This window comes from Miscanthus floridulus, chromosome 1 (genome assembly GCF_019320115.1).
Source record: "Miscanthus floridulus cultivar M001 chromosome 1, ASM1932011v1, whole genome shotgun sequence".
Lineage (NCBI taxonomy): Eukaryota > Viridiplantae > Streptophyta > Magnoliopsida > Poales > Poaceae > Miscanthus > Miscanthus floridulus.
Genome location: NC_089580.1, coordinates 12,202,106 through 12,219,633, shown reverse-complemented (window position 1 = coordinate 12,219,633; position 17,528 = coordinate 12,202,106). Strand labels below are relative to the sequence as shown.

The 17,528-nt window shown below is 46.1% G+C and overlaps 1 pseudogene; it reads left to right on the top strand.

Annotated features, from left to right (window-relative positions):
- The first annotated feature begins 11,019 nt into the window (after positions 1-11,019).
- Positions 11,020-12,361, top strand: LOC136452112 (protein ALP1-like; annotated as a pseudogene).
- The last annotated feature ends 5,167 nt before the right edge of the window (positions 12,362-17,528 follow it).

The window sequence follows — 17,528 nt, the reverse complement described above, 5'->3', positions numbered from 1 at the left end:
CCACCCCCGTTCCCACCATTACCCCCATGGCCTCCACGGGTGAAGCCACCGATAGCCTGTGCCAGTAGCTCCATGGCATGGGCTGACTCATGGTGAGCAGCCATCATTTCCGCCATCATCTCCACGTGAGTCATCGACGATGGCAGTGGTAGAGGAAGAGGAGCCAACAGTGGAGCCTCATGGCTCTCCCTGTTACCGTGCTCATTGGCTTGGCCACTTTCACCTTGGCCCTCGCCAAGACCGTGGCCCGCTCCGACACAGGTGCTCCCGCATCTGGATCTTAGATTCATCTGTAGGAGATAGGAACCAACCTCTTGGGACAACCCTCTAGATCATAAACAAGGGATTAGAGAAATGATGAGACATTTATTAAAGCATTCTTTTAGTTAATCCTATCAATTTACTAATCCAAATTATACGTGTAGGGGGAGCTTTAGTTTAAGCAAGATTCTATTATCTTGATGCATGCATCAGCCTATACGTTCACTCAAGCCAGAATATAGCAGCATTCATAAAAATTTTAGCACATCGCACACTCACTTTTCGTATGCTAAGCGATTTCTTACACAACATAAGTCAGTGTACCTACAGAAAACCGATTAGATAAACCAGTGTCGCTATCCTAGATAGACCATATTGCTAGGGCTTATACTTATTTAGATAATTTTATCGCATCCTAATTTCGCAAAACTTTTGTTGGTCAAATTTTTAAGTTTTGGAAAAGAGTGATGAACTCGTAAACTCATTATTGGCTCTAGTACCAACTATGGCAGAACCGCCCGAAATAACGCACTTATGGAGGCGCTCGTCTTCCACCAGACACTATACACCCCGAAAGCAAGCTACAGCGGGCGGTATCTGTCGGGCACACCACAAGGGAGAGCCCGAAAGATCCACATTTTTCCCAAGGATCCAATAATGAGAATGAGTTATAATACTTAGTACATTTCATACATCTAGAATTCTTATAAATTCATTATTACATTGCCAAATTTAGAGTACGAAAGATTAAACAGCGGAATGATAATAAACATCTATCGATAAAGAACAAGGATCCGTCTGTGCTCACCAGAAGAATCCTTCACACAATGGTACTCCTCAAATATTACCTGCAATAGGAGTAAATAAACCCTGAGTACACAATGTACTCGCAAGACTTATCCGACTAGTGGGAATAATTTCCTGACTCCAAGGAATATGATAAGCTTTATGGTTTGCTGATTTCCTTTTTGCAGAAAGCAATACTAATAGTGAGTCCTTATTTATGTTATTATTAGTAGCCATGATTAATTTATTATCTAGCCATTCTATGTAAGCACATGTTCTACTTTTAAGCAAGAGTTGAGCAATTAGTTCTATTTTATCACCTTCCATCTTTCAGTTCTTACTACGGTGCTAGAGTTTAGATAAGCCATACCAGATTTCCTGGTGATTCATCAATCAATGCCCTCAGCTGGGTACCTCAAAAACACATGCCCTGCTTGTACCCTAGGCACAAACAGGACTAACCCATCACCCTCCTGTCCCGGGGTCCAGGTCCCCGTCCAAACTTGGACTCCAAGACCCCGCTCCTGAGTCTCGGACTTAGTGCGGTGCAAGGACCTCCACCGTCCCCACCTCCAATTAGTCAGTCTGGAAAGAGCTAGAACCCATGACAAGAGAGCAACAAGTCTACCCTACGCCCATACCCAAGTATGTGCTTGGGATAATAAGTCTGTGACTTGCCTAGCGTCCAATGCAACGGCCGGTCCTTAACCGATACAGACAGGGAAAAAGTGTAACCAAGCTATGCCCTGTTGGCCATATGACACAGCCTCTTACACCCACTAGTACCCAAACCATATCCTTGCCCGGTCACCACTTTTTCTTTCCACCATTTTATCATGAGTGATCATAATTACCACATATTGTGAGCAACGGCAAGTTACTTACGCTACCAAAATCCTGAGCATAGCAGCTACTCGACCTATACTAGTAGGACTCATAGGTAGATATATTTATGCATGTAGTTTCCAAAAAATGACTGTAACGTAAATGCACATCATATATATTCAGTGATCATTTAAAATAAGGGTTATGCATCGGAGCTTGCCTTGGGCAGGAGGTGGGTCAACAAAGTCAGCACCAAAAGGCTCTAGGGCTCTGTCCTGCACGAGGATCTCCTCCTCGTACTCCTCAATGACCTCCTCATAGTCCTGTTTATCCATGGGCACGAACTCTACCAACTAGTGATCTACATGCATGAAATGATGATACAACACTTAGTAATACGACAACAACAACTCTTAACATAAAATACAGCTATCAAGCTACTAAGCGAGTTCTACCGACTAAGGTGCTAAGTTACCTACTATTAACACTAACAAGTATGCCGTATAACATATATTATATTCGCAACTAAAGGTATTCTTACTCTTAATACCGATTTACTTTATATATGATTAAATAGGGAGTACTAGCTACTCTATTTATCAACCTACTCTAGGGCTACAAAAATTACAGTGAGTACATAATAATCTAATGAACCCACTGTAAAATTTTCATGACTAAAGCTATCATTAATTTGCCACATAAATTCCTACAATTATTAAGCTATATAATACTAAGCTTTCTGAATTGAATTTATGAACCTATCATTATCATAGCCAACTGTAAACTAACTACACCAACAGATAGATAGCATTTTTGTCAACTTAACAATTTTTGTTTCACTATTTTTGGATACCTACAACATTTACTATCATTTTTCAAAGTTCAGCTCAAAACTAAATTGAATAAATAATTGTTAAGTCACTGGAAAATGAAAAACCAATTTCTACCCGTGCGGCCCACGTGGCTCGGTCCACGCACGACCGTGGCCCAACACGGGGAGACTCACGCGTGCGCCGGTGATTATGCAAAAGAGACCACGGATTTCAACTGAATGAACCCGCAGTCCTTTCCACTATTTCATTCTCTCTCTGACGCTCGCTCTTAACCCTCCGGTTTACTACGAATTCTCATTTCGAGGTCCCTGGCCAGAACATAACAAAGGCTGCGGCATCTCCGGCCAAACGCCGACAAGCACGGACCTCCTCGGCATCAATACTCACCACCGCGACACTCCTCATCACAAGCGCATTCGATAGAGGTAATAAACACCACGATTGGTGCCACACCGAGGCGTGGCCATGCACCACGGCAGGGTTTGGCTGTGGTGACGCCAACGCCAACGAATTCACCTAGCCTAACGCCTCTACCACTACTCTAGGAGTGAAGGTGCCTCACCAGATACGCGAAGGACGACCTGGACGAAGTCATGGGATTCAGCAGGGTGGTTGGCCACGAGCGTGAGGTCGTTCTGGTTCATCGTAAGCACGGCGATGGTGTCCCCAGTGACCTGTTGCTCCACCGGTGAAACTGTTACATGGGCGACGCAACCAAGTCAACACGATGCAAAGGCACCGCTCAATTGAGACAAAGGATCAAGGAGCGACGCCCTAGCCGAGTACCCTCCTCGATGGCCATGGTGGACCGCCGTGAGGAGAATGCCCCGCATTACCTCACTGTAGGATGGAAGCTTGCCGAGATGACTCCAATCGCTGGCTAACTAATAGGGCTAGTTGGGTGCATGGTTAATTGGAAGGAGGTGGACTACGCAAGGCTAATTAGATGGACGACGGCGTTCGGACTTAAGGGGGTCGACGGTGGGGGAAAACTCCAATTGAAGCCCTGACACCGTATGGCCGCAACAGTGACAAGCTTGGCACAAAGATGGACTCCAACTCGACCTCTAGACGTGCGCAATTATAAGGATGGGGCCAACTCTGTAGGTTTTGCCTTGGCGCAGCTCGACCGATGCGACGCCATTGAAGGCGATGTGACGGAGGGCTTGGTGTGGCGCAATTACTAATTGGGAGAGGACGTCAGCGTGACGGTGATGGCTCCACGTGCGCGTACGAGTCCAGCATGACGACGTGCGACCGCAGCGCCATGACTCGCAAGGCGACGGCGGCTCGGTACTGCGCATCGTAGAGGCTGACGCCAGTCCGGGGAGGCAGTAGCGTGGCGACGCACAAACACGGACATGATGGCGAAGGCAGATGGGCAGGCTTACGCATGTGCAGCCGTGAAGAGTCAACGACAGCAGTGGCTGGGCGAGCGACGGTCGGAGCGAAGTGCGACCGGGGGCGTAGCTCGACGCGGCGGTGAGTAGCGTGGCTCAAGCGGATGCGGCGGCGGCAGAGCAGCCAGGCTCACTGGCCCTCGGCATGCGTGTGTGCGTGCGGGTTGTGTGCCAGAGCATGGTAGCAGGTGGCCGTGGCCAGCAGCGTGGAGACATGCGCGCGAGCGGGCATGCACGTGCGCGTCGGTGGCCGGCGCGGCAATGCCGAGTGCCGGGCAGGGTGACCGCGACCAAATGCTGGCATCATTCAAACACATGTCTTGCATGCTTTTTAAAGCTGCTCAAAAATCCAACTCGATGATCCAGTAGCTACACCACATATTTTACGCTCGAGATTGTATGTCAAACTACTAAAACCAACCATGAAATTGCACTACTTCTTAATCCAAGTCGCCTACAAAAATTCCTAAACCTAGCTTCGTCAAAGCATTGTCCGACTTAGGAATTTTGTCTAAGTCTTAAATGGTTTCGCGTCGAATGTGATTTCTAAGCGATTAAGTAAGCTATCTAGCGAATTCCGTTCTCGACCGCAAGTATTTCATCGCCACCTACGAAGTTTGTACTACAAACTTTATTAAAGTTTCATATATGCGTTCTATAGCATTCTCGTTCAATAAAAATTCTTTTAGAACCCTAAGTGACACAACATGACATGAAATATAACATTCGTTTCGCGTTTCCGAAGAATGTTTTGAGCCACATAAATTGATTTGTATTTTATAATTCATACATTATCATATAAACATGATGCACATGCAGTGTTTTAGCAAACAACTGTATAGTATAACACCGAGGGTGTTACAATGTTGAGGTTATGTAAGAGTGTCATGTAGAGTTATCCATGTTAAAAGCTATGTGCTAAAAGTTAGCATTATAGAAAAAGTTGGTTAGAGCTAGTAACCATTATGTGTGCCCTAACAAAATACTACTACCAGATGTTTTAGGTGAGTAACTTCACATGGTCAGCACCACAAGTTCTTTCTAGCTATTTGATTCATGCATGGTGACTTCAGAGTTGTATCTTATTTGACTCGACCACTACTAAAAAGGATTTATAGCAACGTCCCTTTTTTAGGGGCGGCTCTACATTGAGCCGCCCCTACAAATGGTGTCCAAATGAGTTGTCTCTTTGTAGAGGCTGCTTGTGTTATCAGCCGCACCCTACAAATGGCTTGATTTATAGGGGCGGCTAGGGCGGCTCTATATCCAGCCGCCCTTACAAATCGGATTTGTAGGGGTGGCTCAATATTGAGCCGTTTTTACAAATAGACGCCAAATAGTAAAAATTAGGCACTAAAATTTGAGTTTTTTCAACCGGTCTCGGATGTAGAAATGACCAAAATAAAAGTTGTAGATCTCAAAAAGTTATGAAACTTTGATGTTAACTACTTTTTCTTTTGAAATGATTAACTATTTTAAAATGTTGTTTGAAATTCAATTTTAAAATTGTTGAAGAAGACTAATTTCTCATTTTAATCTCTGGCTAAAACTTATAATTAGTGTTTCTCCCTCATACTAACTTCAAATTTGATAATTTTTTTCCTAGAATTTTCTAAAATCATGCTATATCAATTTATTATGTTCTTACCGCTATTAGTTTGTCCATCTTTTCATGTGACTATGTTTTATCTATTTGAATTTTGAATTTCAAAAAATGACAACTTCAAACGTCATTTTGAAATATTAAATGACTTCAGCTAATAAAGTCATGAACATAAAAGTTATAGAACTCATCAAAATCAACAACTTTTATTTTGGTCATTTCTTCGTTCGACAAAATAGTAGTAACATTATTCACAAATTTTACATCTCTCTCTTGTAGTTCCACAAATTATAAGAAGGATATGTAAAATTTGTGAACAATGTTACTACTATATGTCGGATGATCAAATGATAAAAATAAAAGTTCTAGATCTCGGAAAGTTATAGAACTTTATAGTTGACAACTTTTTCATTTGAATTCATCTTGTCAAGGAAAACTATGTTTGAAGCTCTCAAATTTGAATTTTGAATTTTTCAAACAACCTCGGATGGAGGAACTACCTCAATTAAAGTTGTAGATCCCAAAAATTTATATAACTTTGTAGTTGACAACTTTTTGATTTGAAATCATCTGTCAAGGAAAACTACGTTTGAATTTTCAAAAATTTAAAATTTGAATTTTTAAACGACCTGAGATGGATAAATAGGAAAAACGAAAGTCGTAGATCTCACTGTGCACGCGCGTGTGCGAGCTCTCACTCTCTCTCGCACTGCACACTGCGCACGACGTGCCAGCTCGTGCAGCAGCCGCCACCGCCGTCGCAAAATCCACCGCCACCACAGTGCATCCGTCCGATTCCTCGCCCTAGCAGCAGCTTCTCCATGGCCTCGCCATCGCCCCCGACCTAAAGAAGCTGCCATCCGCGCAGGTAGCAGCCCGGGCAGACCGCCGCCGCGGACATAGGCGCTGCCGAGCAGTGCTCGCCGGTGCTCGGAGCCTCGACGGGGGGAGGAGCGGGCGCGAGCGAGGAAGAGCGGCGGCGCGCGTGCCGGGTGGTCGACAGCGGAGCTCGCGCTCGAGCTCGCGGCCGCCATCCCCTCCGTCAGCGCTCGTGCTCGCGGCCGTGGGCGTGCCCGCCACGCTGTGCCGCCGCGCGCTCCGCGCGCCGGACGAGGTGCAGGCGCGCCTCCCGCGCCGCCGCGGCCAAGACGAAGGAGATGGTGGTGCTGCTATGGTGGCCGCTCTGGCCACGACCATCCTCAAGGTGACCGCCTCAGCGCCGCTGCTCCGCGCGGGGGAGCTCCGCCCTGGCCATCGCGGGCGCGCGCGGGCGAGCTCGGCCCCGGCCAACCGCCGCAGGCACGGGCGCGGGCGAGCTCCGCCCCGGCCGCACGCACGAGAAGAGAGAGTTTGAGGGAGATATGATAGGGATGAGAGGGATATTTTGGACCTTTATACTGATCAGGCCCACATGTAACGGTGAAAAACGAACAGAACACCGATGGAATGGCTTGGAGAGCAAAGAAGTTCAAAATGATAACACTCGTATGTGCTCAATTCTTTTAATGGCTTATGTGTAATTACAAACTTTTTAATGGTATATATATAAAAGCCTTAAGTTATTAGCAGCAGTGGTTCAGCTTAGCAGCACCGAAACTTGCCGTACTATAACTTTTCGAGAAAAAAAACTTGTCGTACTGTACGTGGTACCACCTACTGGTATACGCGCGTGTGCCAGTGTTATGGCGTACTCACTCACTTCGATTTTTAGAGTTGTCTTAAGTCCAACTTTTTAAATTTTAACTGAATTTTTTTTAAAAAAATACTATAATTTATGGTATTAAATTAGTATCATTAGATTTATTATAAAATATATTTTTATAAGATGTTAATTTTATGTTATAGATATTGTTATTCTTTTTTATAAAATTAGTCAAATTTAGACACGGATTCTGAGAATGGATTTATGTGAGACGAGGGAGCCGTAGTTCTACCCTGCGTACCTACTACCTCGTACGAGTTACATCAGTAGGAAATGGGAACTTTAGATTGGGGTTGGGAATCAGTATTTGATACTGTAGCACTTTCGTTTATATTTGATAATTATTGTCCAATCATGGTCTAACTAGGCTCAAAAGATTCGTCTCGTAATTTACAATCAAACTGTGTAATTAGTTATTTTTTTATCTACATTTAATACTCCATGCATATATCTAAAGATTTAATATGATAAAGAGAGAGTGAAAAAACTTACAATCTAAATGAGGCCTAAAACAATACGTGGCGGAGGACACCAGCACGGTTGCGCTTGCATCCTCGGAAACCGGACACGTGGACAGTTTCTTGTTTTTTTAAGCAAAGTGTTTTCCCCTTTTTGCGATGACATTTTCTTGATTGTTAATTATTGTTGCAACTAGACTTATTTTTTCCAAAAAAAAAATCCTGCAAACACTATAGTTCCAAGCGACAGCGTAACACAACCTCACTTAGTCACTTATCGTTGCACAACCTCTTGACTGACACGGCTTGAGCTTATAGAGGCTATATAGATGTTAGCTGCACCTCAGATGAAGCTTGCCTATAGAAATTAATGTTGCTTTAGTGCAGGACGCATGATCTTGAGCCGGGGCACTCCAACAGCATAACTCATACCTGAGACCCATTTCACGGTTTGAATAATATACAGAAAAAAAAAGTTTACATCCCCATAACCTCACCTCTCCAACAGAGGAGCCCCAAATCCCTGCAGTCCGCGAAGCCACGGAGCCGGAATCCACTCGTGCCGGCCGCCGCGGAGCCGGCAGCACCAGCGCCATCCGCCGCGGCGCTGCCCGCCATGGAGCCTTTCGCGACACCGGCATTTCGTGGCCGGCGGCGGCGCCTTATCCTCCTCCTGAGCTCCACCAGGCGAGGCGGGACGCGGACACGGAAGCTCGCGCGTCACGCGGCCGGCCCGGCCGCCGGCGTTCACCCTCCACGGCTCCACCCACCTCCCGCAGAAGCAAAGAAAATCCACCAGTAGGAAAAAATTCAGCAGACAATAGAAGCAGCTTCACCGAAGATCCAAAAATGATTCCCCCCCCCCACCCCTTTCAGAAACAGAGAGAATGAAGAATCATCGCAAGGACACCAAACAGCAATCAAACAGAAGGTAGCGAACACAGAACCACCAGAAACAATCACCAGAAAAGAAAGGGGGGAAAAAGAAAACGCCTCCCCAAGAACAGAGGGGAACTCAAAAACTCGCAGCCCCACCACACAAAAGACGCAAGAACAGCACCGGGGGCCACCTCAAAGCCGATGCCCGAATTCGCGTCAAGGAAACGAGCAAAGAAAGAGAGAGAAGAACTCAAGAACAGGATGGATAGATGGATCTTAACCGCTTCTGCTTCGGGAGGACGCCGTTGCCGGCGCATTAGGCTTGCTCGCTCCGCTCCACGGGCCGCTCGCTGTCTCTAGATGCTTCCTGAGATTACCCCTTTCTTTTCTTTTCTTTTTTTCTTCTTCTCGCTCTAGCAGCAGGAGGAGTATTTTTTTCGTTTTGTTTTGGCACATGATGGATGAGAGAGAGACGACGATGAGAGGAGACGGGCGTCTTGAAAGAGAGACCAACCTCGGCGGCGGGGCAACCTCCACCGACGGTGCGGACGCAACCTCCTCCGCGCGGAGCTTCCAGGTGCAGGCGCGCCTCGCCGTCGTCGTCGCTACAGTGTTTTACGTCGGGGAGACAGACGATGCTTTTTTTTGCCTACCGACGCACCTGCTACGCAAAATGGGGGCTTGGTTTGCGTTCTCCGTTGGGACCGTGTTTTCGAAACGCAAAATATTGTGCATGCCGGATTTTGCGTTTGGGTGCCCCTCTGCCTACGCTGTTGGAGACAGTCTAAGAGCTCAAGCACATAGCCACATACTAGTGTATATACGTATACGGGTGGAGACTGGAGAGACGGCCGGAGTATTCAAAACCGCGCATTGTTCCAGGTATAGGACCGGACCGCCAAACCTTAGCCATCTTCGCCTTGGCTGCCGAAAACGCGGCGAAAAAGACATGCAAACGTGATCCTGCCGAGATTGAAGCCGGGGCGCCGGAGTCTCGTATTTTACGCGGCCGCGCCGCGCGTACCGGCCGCCGTTGCCGGGGCCTTGGGCGTTCGTTTCCCTCGTCCACGAGACAGGCAGGGGAAACGGCCACTGTTGCAGGGGCACATCATGAGACATCAAATCGCATTGATGGCTCGTGCGCGACGCTGCACAATTGACACCAATACCCCTGTACGTGCCGGCGTACGTATACGTACTCAGAGGTAGTAGCAGGTACTACCGTGCGGTTGCGAGAGACGAGAGCGAGACGCGAGAATTGAAAGGGGTGTGTTTAAAACGGAGGGTCGGCGCAGCGTATCCAAGCGCGCCGTGCAGAGGTTCCGTCAAATCTCCGCTCTCTGTCCTGGCTGCACCCCACGCACACACACAGAGTCATATAGCTAGGGAGCGCGGGAGATCGATGAATGATGCCGCTACTATACATAACATAAAATAAAAACAGCCAAGGTCCCACGCAGCATCCTAGCGCTCTCCTGAGGGCATGATTGGTTGCTCCAACAGGACCGTCGTATAGCCCATCCCGCACCATTCGGTGTATTTCGTCTGTATTTGATTGTCCTACTCATATTTTTCACCTGCTTCCTCTCGTGTAGATGCCATCCCACTTTCTTCTCGGTGTAGGCTCGCTTGGTGCTTGGCAGGAACCTTTTCGGAGAGCACGGGGGATGAGGCCATCCTGACGATAAAGCGCGCGCGGGTCGCGGCTAGGGTTACCGTCCCCACTCTTCATCTCTCCTTCCGCCATAGCTCTGGTACAAACTCCCCTCTAGCTCCCCCTCGACCTCGGTAGCCTTACCGAGGCGACCACCGCCGGTGGATTTCTCTCGGTCCTCCGGCGCTTCGACAGTATATGCCACCTGCGCTCTTCCCCTCCTTCTTCTTCAGTGTCGATTTTGTTGATTTGATTGTGGATTTTGCTTGCAATGCCAAGAAATTAGGGTTCTTGGTTTGACATCCTCAGATCTGTGTTATGCTATACCTGATTTACCAGTTCCTAGCTCAGGTCTGTACATGATGCTTCGTATTTGGTGTATACCTCATGTTTTGTGTAGATCTTATACATGCTGATGCCTATTTTGTTGTACACACTAAGCAAAGTACCTAGAGGTCAGTGATGTTGATTGTGTAATAGTATACGCTGGAGGAGCACCCTTTGGTGTGGCAGCCGCGTCTTTCATAGTTTATTTTATCTGATTTTTTGCTTGCTAAGCAGTACACACCCATGTTGCATGCTCCCTTTCTAATGTTGCCCTCCATCCTGTTGGTAGACATGGCCTTTGAAGCTAGGCGTAGGGCTACCGCTGCTGTGGTTGTTGCAGTGGCTGCTTGGTTTTTCATGTGGTTTAGGAGGAGAGTTGAAGATTCGCGCTCAGTCACCTATGGTCCCATGGCTGAGAGGAACAAACAGAGGATGAACAACCTTAGATACATCTATGAATCTGATGATGTGCACTGTGTCAACCTTCTTAGAATGAAGATGGCCCCTTTTTTCCAACTTTGTGACCTTTTCCGTAGTAGAGAGCTTGTCACTGACAGCATACATGCATCTGTTGAAGAACAAGTAGCCATGTTCTTGCATGTTGTTGGTCACAATGAGAGGTTTAGGGTGGTTGACCTCACCTTCAGGAGGTCCGTAGAGACAATTAGTAGGTTCTTCCAGAAGGTGTTATATGCGGTAGGAGAGCTGAGGAATGAATTGATTGTCCCTCCTGCTACCAATGTCCATCCTAGGATCCTTGGGAGCAGAAGGTGATACCCCTATTTCAAGGTTGGTATCCATAACTTGTCATACATATAGTCTCATTCATTATCAGTTTAGTGTAATGTTCACTTGCACTTATGTTTTGTTGATTTAGGACTGCATAGGAGCAATTGATGGTACTCATGTCTTAGCTAGAGTGCCTGTGAAGATGCAAGCTGCCTTTAGAGGCAGGAAGCACACCATCACACAAAATGTGTTGGTAGCCGTGGACTTTGACCTCAGATTCATCTATGTGCTTGCCTGGTTGGGAGGGATCTGCACATGATGCTCTTATCTTGTCTGATGCTCTTGAAAGAGCTGATGGCCTTAGAGTGCCACCAGGTATCATCCAAACCACAAAAAACATTGACACTTTGCTTAATCCTAAATGAAACTACTTAAATATATCCCTATCTGCTAATTTCTAGGCAAATTCTATCTTGTCGATGTTGGATATGCAGTGAGGCCTGGTTTCTTGCCACCATTTTGTGCCACAAGGTACCATTTGAGGGAGTTTGGTTCAAACCGACCTCAAAATCAAAGAGAGCTTTTTAATCTAAGGCATTCGTCTATTAGAGTAACAGTTGAGAGGGCTTTTGGGGCTCTAAAGAATAGATTCAGGATATTGGACAACAAGCCTTTCCACCCATACAAGACCCAAGTTAAGCTTATTCTTGCCTGTTGTATTCTTCACAATTGGATCCTCAGGCATGGGCAGGATGAGCATGTACCTGTTGAATCCACATGGACTCCTAACATCAATGACAATGCCTCATAGCCAGATCATGTCCCTGACAATGATACCTGGGCACAACAGAGGGAGGCATGGGTTGCACAGATGTGGCAAAACAGGGGGAATTCTAGGGTGTAGTGGCATGGTGTGTGTACTGTTTAGTAGCATTGATGGAACTTGTATTTTAACTGAGACCTATGGCACTTTGCAATGATGTAGTACCTATTCCTTTTCTGCCTATTTGATCTGTTGAACTTGTATTTCATATCATGCAATTTGTTTCCTTACGTACTAGGTTTGTTCAATGTTATGCTGGTTGTGGATAGGAATGGACAATATGCTTGACCAGGTTGTTAACATTGGTGGTGAGGACAATGTGGTGGAATAGGGTGGGGTAGTTGCTGATGATGATGGCAATCCAGTAGCCCCTCAGCCCAATGGCCCTATGCACTGGACTCCTGTCCAGTCTGGGTTCATGCTAAGGAGGTTCCATGATTTGGTGGGGCAGGGGGTCAAAACCGACAAAGGGTTCAAGGAGGTACATGTTAGGCAGGTTGCACTCATGGTCTCTGAGTTTGCTGGGGTCAATGTGAGCACCCAACAGATTTACAATCACCTGAGAAAGTGGAGACAAAGGTGGGTTAAGATTGTTAGGCTCAAGGATTTGAGTGGTGCTCTGTGGGATGAGGACCACCATATGATAGTACTTGATGATGAACACCTGCTTGGCCACACCAAGGTTAGAAACTGTTTGGATAACACCTCAGCTATCCCTTTTCTTTTGCTCTCCTATGTCTAATAGTTATATCTGTTTCACTAACTAGGACCATCCTACTGATGCTAAGTTCTTGAACACACCAATAGAGAACTATGTTCAGATGGAGTCCATCTTTGGTGGTAACCAGGCCATAGGCAGGTATGCAATGGGCTCAAATGAGCCTCTGGGTACTCCAACTGACATTGGCCAAGGTGATATTGATGTCGTTGAGGACATCACAGACTTAGGTGGCATAGATGCTGAATTTTGGAAAGGGAACTTCTTCTAGGTATGGAAGGCTCTAAGGGTTCTGATGCCAAGGGCCAGGAGGAAAGGGGTGGCAAGAGAAGGAAGCTTGCCTAAGAGGAAATAGACCTCATGAATGGAATGATCAAGGCTGTGGAGTCTGTAGGAGATGCCCTCAAGACTCCACAGCACAATGAGGTGCATCAGGACCTTTATGGCTGTGTTATGGCCTACCCTGGGGACTCACAGGAGGCACTCATGTTTGCCCTGGTTTACCTGCTGAAGAACAAGGCTGAGGGACTTTGCTTTGTTCAGATGACAGAGGCTCATAGGATCTTGTGGCTTAGGACCTACCTGAGCACAACATACTTTGCTTAGATGCATATGAGTTGGCCTCTCCACTTTTGCATATAGCCATGCTAACTGTCTTATGTTGTAGGAAGTATTTTGATGTGTAGCACTGACCTCATCTGGTGCTACAAAGAACCATTTATCGTCTGACCAAGGCTGCACCTAGTTTTGTATAGCATAGGAGCCATGGTGATGGATGTGAGGCTGTGTTGATCTATGTGGTGTAGACATTAACAACAGGTGATGGATTGTTACTTAGTTGATCTGAGCCCTAAAATACCTTGGATTATCACTTAGTTAATCTGAGTCCTAAAATACCTTGGATTGTCACTTAGTTGATCTGAGACATTTCAGATGTTGTTATTGTTCTTGTTATTCTTATTGTTGGAGTTCCTATTTAGCCGATGATGCAAACTATAGCAATCTAAGATGGCTACGGGTATTCTTCATGTTGCTGCTTTATTGTCTTCTTGTGTTTTCTCATGTCTGTCATCAAACCGTGCGATACGTTCATTCCCAAGCAACTGTTGTAGGCATGCCTACCGGATGGCTAGGATGGACATGTCGCACGCTTCCATGGCAGCCATGAACTTGCCTCAACAATTTGTGTTCTTATTTACCACCTGGGATGATTACAGTTAGCTTGCAAGATGATCATAAGTTAGTTTGTAGTTAGCTGAGGCCTGCATTTTTTTGTGCCTATGATGTCAACCATTCTTTTGACTGAGGCTGATATAATTATGAGATTCTTTTCATGCCTATGAAGATAACAGTGCCAATTTGAGTAATGGATTATGCACACTGATGACATTGGACTTGTGAGGTATTGGAGCATTGTTTCTTCTATCTTCTACTTATGCTTCTCATGGCTGTCATCAAACCATGAGAGACATCCATGCCCAAGCAACAGCTGGGCGGCTGTGATGATCTGATGGCTGGGCTGGACGTCTCTCATGGTTTTCATGCCTATCATGATCTTGGTTTTCTACTATCTGTTTGAGATATGTTGATGTCTATGTTTCTTAAGCTCCAAGTTCAAGGTCAAATGAAAAGGCAATTAAATCTGAGGCAAATCGATTGAACTAACCCTCATCTTATCAACATCTTATACTTGCTTTTATGTGTTTTTTAAGGGGCACATGGCTTGGTATGTTGTGTACCGTGGCAAGGTTCCTGGGGTATATGCAACCTGAGCTAATGCAATGGCCAGGTAACTAGTTTTAAAAACAACAGCTACAAGAGCTTCCCTACCAAAGAAGAGGCAGAAGCATCATACTTGAGTTCATGGGTTGTGAAGATGACAAAGTTTTTGTCGAGCCTCCACCCAAGGTGGTCAGGAACACACCGGTGTTATTTGTTGTGGCTGTGGTACAATCTTTTTTCTTGCTGGTGCTCCTGTGGTTCGTTCTTGCTCGTTGCTACAACTGCCTGTGATGCTCAAAATGTGCCGTCCAAACTTGTAATGACAATAACCTTGTGAGGTACTGTGACCCTAATGTTGTTAACTATTATATGTCAGGACTGTTGTATGGTTCAAATTTATCATTAGATGCTCCAAGGTCATTGTCGATGAAAAGGCACAATGAACTGAGACAAACAAATCCTCTGTCTTGCTTGTTTTCCTAAGAAGTGTGGTAACCTCACCAAAACCATACCTTAGTGCCTAGACCTGTTGTCGTGCGGCAAACCAAACAGAGCTAGGGGCACAACTTCTTACCACTTAACGCTCCATGCTGGCAATCAAACGAGAAGGAAGTCATCCAGTACGCAAGCCTCAAGTGCAACCAAACACAGGAGGGTGAACGGTGTTAGCTGGGCTAGAAAAAGCCTGGATAGGGCCTTCATCCCAAATGACCGAGCTCGGAGCAACCAATCACGCCCTAAATGACACCCGTGCTCCTAGCAGGGAGGAACGCCACTGTGCGCTAACAGCATTCGGCACTGTGAGTGCGTGTGCGTGCATTTGCCACAACTTTATAGTCGAGTGCCGGTGAGTGAGCATCTCGGCCATCTCACCAATAATCTATTTCTACTATCTATTTTTATGAGCATCTTCAACAGTATCCAAAAACGTAATTCTAAAATTCTGATTTTACCATTTTTCCAATAAACAAAAAATAATACTAAAATTCTGGTTTTGCGACCGGGTAAACAATATATTATGAACAAAAAACAAGCTACTCCTGACAATTTCCAATAGTTTACTTAAAAATAAAAAGCAGATGCATTTGGAAAAAAATTTGCCGTTGTCCATGTCACACCGACACCGCCGCCATTGCCGTCACCTAGTCGCTCCACAACCTGCCATCCTTTGCACCTAATTGAAACCTAGAACCTCTAACACGGAATCTCCATTGCCTCCATTGCATATTATCTCTCGGTATTCTCAGATCTGAAAGTAGCTAGTCTTTAGAAATCCAATTTGACAAACCTCTCTAGCGGCAACGGCAGTCGCACCGGCATCCATGGCTGACCGATGTCAGTCATCCTCGGCATGGCGGCACTCTAACTCACAATCAAAACCTACAACATTGTCTGCTCTACTTCTCGGTGTTCTCATATATGAAAATAGTGGCCCGACATTCAATTTCGCCGAACCTCTAGGCAATGGCGGGGCAACGGCGTGTCGAAGAAAAAAAATCAACACTTGTTTGCATATCTTTGCCATGGATGTCTCCATTTTTTCAAGTGCGAATAGATTAGGAGTTGGAATAGAGAGTTGTTGGAGGAAGATTTTTTTCATCCCACTAGAAAATCAAGATTGAAAGTAGCTTCATCAAACTATTGGAGATGCCCTAACATAGTGGGATTGGTGATCGTCGATTCTACTTTTAGATTTATTGGCAAAGATATTGCTCTATTCGGGGGGACGATTGAGGTTGTTCTTTTATGATCAACATAAAGAAGGTATCTGCTAGAGTGGGAAAATAGGCTCAGCTCATCAAATGCGCCTTCTATATTTCTGTTGTACGCTCATATTCTTATGTTATGAGAAATAATGCATTTTAACAAAAAAAAATTCATTAAAAAAATAAACGACTGAAGACTATTTTGTCTCTTATATGATAAGCAATCAGTGAGAGGGGTAAAGGAAACAATTGAGGAAAGAAGAGGCGCGCAGTGGCAAAGTATCCTCCAAGTGAACTGACTACTACTGTCATATATGGAGAGCCGGTTCAGGACGGTGACATGCATGCTCAAACCGTGCACCCAGTCGTGTTTGGTTGTCTTTGTTGGTGGTCTAGAATAAGATGACATCTTGTTTGGTTACCTGCATAGATGTGAGTTTTGAGTGTATGAATGAGGTCAGACAACTAAACGGTGCGGCCAATCAGCCCCACGGTAGCTTAGGTGAAAAAGATCACTTACCCTCTTTGCTCCCCTTCGGAGACTCTTTTTATACTTTCGATGATGCACAGTCAACTCCAATAATCTTAGCGTGCATGCGGGGCCAACGCGCTGGCGTGGCGTGTGTGATCGATCGCGCCGAGAGAAAGAAAACATTCGTTACACAGTGCAAGCAAGCGTCGGCCACATGGTTGCCCGCTGGCATTTCGTCGTCGTTATAGTTGTTTAGTTAAAGAAAAAAAAAACTACCTCTCGGCCTGTCGTCGTCTTTATCATGACAAAGAAATTGGGCCGCCGCGCCGTAAGAAGCTGGGTTGGTGCCGTGCGTACTGCGTACCAGTGCCACGGGGCCCCTCCCAGTGTCCGACCGAACCCCTTCCCCTTGAAACTCACATCACATGATGCTTGGGCTTTGGCTGGCTGCTCTGCTCGCCAGAGAGCGGCAGGCACCACCAGGCAGGGCACCGCCGCATGTGGCAGCACGAGCACGGGCCACGGGGAGCTCTGGAGCAACTGCTGCCAAGGCAAAATGCGTGCTCCAGCTATCAAGAGGGGGTCCGAGAGTGCGAGACCGAACGCAAGAGAGGAAAGCAAACTGGTCCA